The following is a 7067-nucleotide window of genomic DNA, read 5'->3' on the forward strand; positions in this document are numbered from 1 at the left end:
ATGACTGGTGACAGAGTAATTGTCTTCTTTCCTGTAGTTTTTGCCAGTGGAATTTCACCAAACCAGAGCAGTAGCTAGGTTTACATCCAATTGGTGACAGGTTTTCATGCAAATATTCCAAAATGCACATAAAAACAAAATGTGCATTTTCCCACCAGAGATGTTTCCATCAAATTGACTTGTGGGTAAAATGTTGTGCATGATGATCTAGTCCACATAAAACAACTTCTGTGGTTAAATTCCTATGCACCAAATAAAAAGTCATTTAAATGTGTTTCCATTCCATTTCAAACTCCGATTTAACAGCTCACAGGTACAGCTAGGGTATAGCCTACATGATGAGATTATTATGGACAGAAGAGTATTTGTATTTGTCAAATGGCAGCCAAGCGCATCAATCATCATATTACCAGAATAAGACCATTAATATTTCTTGGAAATGAGCACCGAGCTCATCACAATGCACTTTCACCGCCCTGTGAAATTTGTCATAATTTATTTCATCTGTAGACGAATAAACTGCATGCTTTCCCTTAGTCGTAATGGGAGGACCACACACTATATCATTGTGTGACTGTAACGGCTGTCTTGTGAAGAAAGTGATGAACAATGCGCAGTGTGGTACGTGTTCATCTATTTAATGTAAACTGAACACTGAATGACAAAACAACAAGGAAACAACCGAAACAGTTCTGTCTGGTGCAGACATGCAAAGACAGAAAACAACCACCCACAAAACGCAAAGGAAAACAGGCTACCTAAATATGGTTCTCAATCAGGGACAACGAAAGACAGCTGCCTCTGATTGAGAACCATATCAGGGCAAACACAAAAATAGAAAATATAGAAAAACTAACATAGACGGCCCACACCAACTCACGCCCTGAGCATACTAAATAAAGACAAAACAAAGGAATAAAGCTCAGAACGTGGCAGTACCCCTCCCCCCAAATGGTGCGGACTCCGGCCCTTGCCTCCAACCTTGGACTGGGGAACCTCGCCACGGGTCCTGAATGGACGGGACTCCGGCAGCTACGGAGTGATGGATGGCTCTGGCAGCTCCTGGCTGATTGACGGCTCTGGCGGCTCCTGGCTGGCTGGCTGACGGCTCTGGTGGCTCCTGGCTGGCTGACGGCTCTGGCAGCTCCTGGCTGGCTGGCGGCTCTGGAGGCTCCTGGCTGACTGGCGGCTCAAACCAAGCTGCTTACCTATTGCAGATTCAGTCTTCCCAGCCTGGTGCAGGTCTACAATTTTGTTTCTGGTGTCCTTTGACAGCTCTTTGGTCTTGGCCATAGTGGAGTTTAGAGTGTGACTGTTTGAGGTTGTGGACAGGTGTCTTTTATACTGATAACAAGTTCAAACAGGTGCCATTAGTACAGGTAACGAGTGGAGGACAGAGGAGCCTCTTAAAGAAGAAGTTACAGGTCTGTGAGAGCCAGAAATCTTGCTTGTTTGTAGGTGACCAAATACAAATTTTCCACCATAATTTGCAAATATATTCATTAAAAATCCTACAATGTGATTTTCTGGATCTGTTTTCCTCATTTTGTCTGTAATAGTTGAAGTGTACCTATGATGAAAATTACAGGCCTCTCTCATCTTTTTAAGTGGGAGAACTTGCACAATTGGTGGCTGAATAAATATTTTTTTGCCCCACTGTTTAAACAGTATTAATGAAAACCCTGATGTGAAATTCCCAGTTTAGGAATCATTTCTTGATGAAATCATTAAAAAAAGGAAAATATATTCAAGTTCTAGTTGTTTATTATGCTGATGTTTCCTCTTGTGTGACTGAGTCAATTTTTCTATGAGTAAGGAAACTGGTGAATAATAATACCTGTTTAGGTCAATAATGCCTGTCGTGTTTGCATAATAAACCTGTTTCCTTTTTCTTTTGTGTCATACAGTGGCTTGCGAAAGTATTCACCCCCTGGATATTTTTCCTATTTTGTTGCCTTACAACCTGAAAATGAAATAGCTTTTCTTTTTTTGGGGGGGGGGGGTTGTATCATTTTATTTACACAACATGCCTACCACTTTGAAGGTGCAAAATAATTTTTTTTGTGATACAAACAAGAAATGAGACAAATAAACTGAAAACTTGAGTGTGCATAACTATTCACCCCCCCAATGTCAATACTTTGTAGCCACCTTTTGCAGCAATTATAGCTGCAAGTCTCTTGGGGTATGTCTCCATAAGCTTGACACATCTAGCCACTGGGATTGTTTCCCATTCTTCAAGACAAAACTGCTCCAGCTCCTTCAAGTTGGATGGATTCCGCTGGTGTACCGCAATCTTTAAGTCATACCACAGATTCTCAATTGGATTGAGGTCTGGGTGTTGGCCTTTCCAAGACAGTTAAATGTTTCCCCTTAAACCACTCAAGTGTTGCTTTAGCAGTATGCTTAGGGTCATTGGAAGGTGAACCTCCGTTCCAGTCTCAAATCTCTGGAAGACTGAAACAGGTTTCCCTCAACAATTTCCCTGTATTTAGCTCCATCCATCATTCCTTCAATTCCGATCAGTTTCCCAGACGTTAGAGCACCTTCCTGTTTTCCCCTTCCTGTTCTTTGTCAGAAAAACATCCTTACAGCATGATGCTGCCACCACCATGCTTCACTGTGGGGATGTTGTTCTCGGGGTGATGAGAGATGTTGGGTTTGTGCCAGACATAGCATTTTCCTAAATTTTAGTCTCATCTGACCAGAGTACCTTCTTCCATATGTTTGGGGAGTCTCCCACATGCCTTTTGGCGAACACCAAACGTGTTTGCTTATTTGTTTTTTTTCTTTTACGACTAGGGGGCGATATTTTAATTTTTGGATGAAAAACGTTCCCGTTTTAAACAAGATATTTTGTCACGAAAAGATGCATATAATCGATTATGCATATAATTGACAGCTTTGGATAGAAAACACTGACGTTTTAAAAACTGCAAAGATATTGTCTGTGAGTGCATCAGAACTGATGTTACAGGCAAAACCCAGATAAGAATCCAATCAGGAAGTGCCGCATTTTTTGAAACCGCCTCATGCCAATGACTCCTTATATGGCTGTGAATGAGCTACGGATGAGCTTACATTTCTACGTATTCCCCAAGGTGTCTACAGCATTGTGACGTCTGGTTACGCATTTCTGTTGAAGAATAGCCGTAAGGGACCACATTTAGCAAGTGGTCACCTGATGTCTCCCGCAGACAATCTTGCGTAAAATACTGAGGTAGCCATTTTTCCAATCGCTTCTTATGAGAAACCAATTGCTTCAACGGATATATTATCGAATATATATGTTAGAAACACATTGAGGATTGATTCTAAACAACGTTTGCCATGTTTCTGTCGATATTATGGAGCTAATTTGGAAAAAGGTTCGGTGTTGTAGTGATAGCATTTTCCGGTCGATTTATCAGCTAAGCATGATGAACAAACGGGAGCTATTTCATCTATCTAACTGGTAGTCTCTTGAGTGAAAACATCCGAAGTTCTTCAAAGGTAAATGATTTAATTTGATTGCTTTTCTTATTTTTGTGAAAATGTTGCCTGCTGCCAGCAGAGCCTAGCATATCATTATGCCATGATAAACTTACACAAATGCTTGTCTAGCGTTGGCTGTAACGCATATTTTGAAAATCTGAGATGACAGTGTGATTAACAAAAGGCTAAGCTGTGTCTCAATATATTTAATTTGTGATTTTCATAAATAGGAAAATGCTCTAGGGTTATTTACGTCAGCTGCGTTATGCTAATTTGTTTGAGGCTATGATTACACTCCCGGATCCGGGATTGCTAGTCACAAGAAACAATGGCTTTTTTTCCGACCACTCTTTCATAAAGCCCAGCTCTGTGGAGTGTACGGCTTAAAGTGGTCTTATGGACAGATAGTCCAATCTCCACTGTGGAGCTTTGCAGCTCCTTTAGGGTTATCTTTGGTCTCTTTGTTGCTTCTCTGATTAATGCCCTCCTTGTCTGGTCCATGAGTTTTGGTGAACGGCCCTCTCTTGGCAGGTATGCTCTGTGGGATGTTCAAAGTTTCGGATATTCTTTTTATAACCCAACCCTGATCTGTACTTCTCCACAACTTTGTCCCTGGCCTGTTTGGAGAGCTCACTGGTCTTCATGGTGCTGCTTGCTTGGTGGTGCCCCTTGCTTAGTGATGTTGCAGACTCTGGGGCTTTTCAGAACAGGTGTATATATACTCAGGTCATGTGACACTTAGATTAACTAATTATGTGACTTCTGGAGGTAATTGGTTGCACCATATCTTATTTAGGGGCTTCATAGCAAAGGGGGTGAATACATATTGTAACGACGTTCTTCGTTTGTCGAAAGAGAGTCGGACCGAAATGCAGCGTGTTGGTTACTCATGCTTATTAGTGAAACAAATAACGAAACTATACATGAAATAACTAATAAATACAAAACAACAAAACGGAATGTGAAACCTATTACAGCCTGACTGGTGAACACTAACACAGAGACAGGAACAATCACCCACGAAATACAAAGCGAAACCCAGGCTACCTAAATACGGTTCCCAATCAGAGACAAAGAGAATCACCTGACTCTGATTGAGAACCGCCTCAGGCAGCCAAACCTATTTAACACACACCCCTAATCAGCTACAATCCCAAATACTACAAACCCCAATACGAAAATACAATACATAAACCCATGTCACACCCTGGCCTAACCAAATATATAACGAAAACACAAAATACAATGACCAAGGCGTGACAGAACCCCCCCCCCCCCTAAGGTGCGGACTCCCGAACGCACCTCAAAACCATAGGGAGGGTCCGGGTGGGCGTCTGTCCATGGTGGCGGTTCCGGCTCGGGACGTGGACCCCACTTCATAAATGTCATTGTTCCTCCCCTTCGCGTCCTGGGATGATTCACCCTCGCCGCCGACCATGGCCGAATAGTCCTCACCCAGAACCCCACTAAACTGAGGAGCAGCTCGTGACTGAGGGGCAGCTCGGGACTGAGGGGCAGCTCGGGACTGAGGGGCAGCTCGGGACTGAGGGGCAGCTCGGGACTGAGAGGCAGCCCAGTACTGAGAAGAAGCCCAGTACTGAGAAGAAGCCCAGTACCGAGAAGAAGCCCAGCCAGGCAGTTGAATACGGCAGATCCTGGTTGACTGGCGGATCCTGGCTGACTATCAGATCTGGCAGATCCTGGCTGACTGGCTGATCCTGGCTGACTGGCGGATCCTGGCTGACTGGCGGATCCTGGCCGACTGGCAGATCCTGGCTGACTAGCAGATCTGGCAGATCCTGGCTGACTGGCGGATCCTGGCTGACTGGCAGATCCTGGCCGACTGGAGGATCCTGGCCGACTAGCAGATCTGGCAGATCCTGGCTGACTGGCGGATCCTGGCTGACTGGCGGATCCTGGCCGACTGGCGGATCCTGGCTGACTAGCAGATCCTGGCTGACTAGCGGATCCTGGCTGACTGGCGGATCTGGAAGAGTCTGGTTGACTGGCAGATCTGGAAGAGTCTGGCTGACTGGCAGATCTGGAAGAGTCTGGCTGACTGGCAGATCTGGAAGAGTCTGGCAGATCTGGAAGAGTCTGGCAGATCTGGAAGAGTCTGGCTGTCTGGCAGATCTGGAAGAGTCTGGCTGACTGGCAGATCTGGAAGAGTCTGGCTGACTGGCAGATCTGGAAGAGTCTGGCTGACTGGCAGATCTGGAAGAGTCTGGCTGACTGGCAGATCCTGGCAGACTGACGGCTCTGGCTGCTTCATGCTGACTGACGGCTCTGGCTGCTCCATGCTGACTGGCGGCTCTGGCTGCTCCATGCAGACTGGCAGCTCTGGCTGCTCCATGCAGACTGGCAGCTCTTTGCAGACTGGCAGCTCTAGCTGCTCCATGCAGACTGGCAGCTCCTTGCAGACTGACAGCTCTAGCTGCTCCATGCAGACTGGCAGCTCTGGCTGCTCCATGCAGACTGGCAGCTCCTTGCAGACTGGCAGCTCTAGCTGCTCCATGCAGACTGGCAGCTCTGGCTGCTCCATGCAGACTGATAGCTCCTTACAGACTGGCATCTCTAGCTGCTCCATGCAGACTGACAGCTCTGGCTGCTCCATGCAGACTAGCAGCTCAGGCTGCTCCGAACAGGCAGGAGGCTCCGGCAGCGCTGGAGAGGAGAAAGGCTCCGACAGGACAGGAGAGGCGAGGCGCACTGTAGGCCTGATGCGTGGTGCTGGCACTGATGGTATTGGGCCGAGGACACGCACAGGAAGCCTAGTGCGGGGAGCTGCTACCGGAGGGCTGGGGTGTGGAGGTGGTACTGGATAGACCGGACCGTGCAGGCGCACTGGAGCTCTTGAGCCTGCCCAACCTTACCTGGTTGAATACTCTCGGTTGCCCTGCCAGTGCTGCGAGGAGAAATAGCCCGCACTGGGCTATGTAGGCGAACCGGAGACACCGAGCGCAAGGCTGGTGCCATGTAAGCCGGCCCAAGGAGACGCACTGGGGACCAGATGCGTAGAGCCGGCTTCATGGCATTTGGCTCGACGCTCAATCTAGCCCGGCCGATACGCGGGGCTGAAATATCCCGCACCGGGCTATGCACCCGCACTGGGGACACCGTGCGCACCACTGCATAACACGGTGCCTGCCCGGTCTCTCTAGCCCCCGATAAGCAGAGGGAGTTTGCGCAGGTCTCCTACCTGACGCAGCCATACTCCCTGATAGCCCCCCCCCAATAATTTTTTGGGGCTGATTCCCGGGTTTCCATCCACGTCGCCGTGCTGCCTCCTCATACCAGCGCCTCTCCACTTTAGCCGATTCTAATTCCTCCTTGGGGCGGCGATATTCACCAGGCTGAGCCCAGGGTCCTTTTCCGTCCAGTTCCTCATCCCATGTCCAATTCTCCAAATGGTGTAGCCTCTGAAGCTGCTTCTGTTGCCTCTCGTGTAGCTCCTGCCTGTTAACACGCTGCTCGGTCCGAGTGTGGTGGGTGATTCTGTAACTATGTTCTTCGTTTGTCGAAAGAGAGTCGGACCGAAATGCAGCGTGTTGGTTACTCATGTTTATTAGTGAAACAAATAACGAAACTATACA

This window comes from Oncorhynchus masou, chromosome 30 (assembly GCF_036934945.1).
Source record: "Oncorhynchus masou masou isolate Uvic2021 chromosome 30, UVic_Omas_1.1, whole genome shotgun sequence".
In the NCBI taxonomy this organism is placed as follows: domain Eukaryota; kingdom Metazoa; phylum Chordata; class Actinopteri; order Salmoniformes; family Salmonidae; genus Oncorhynchus; species Oncorhynchus masou.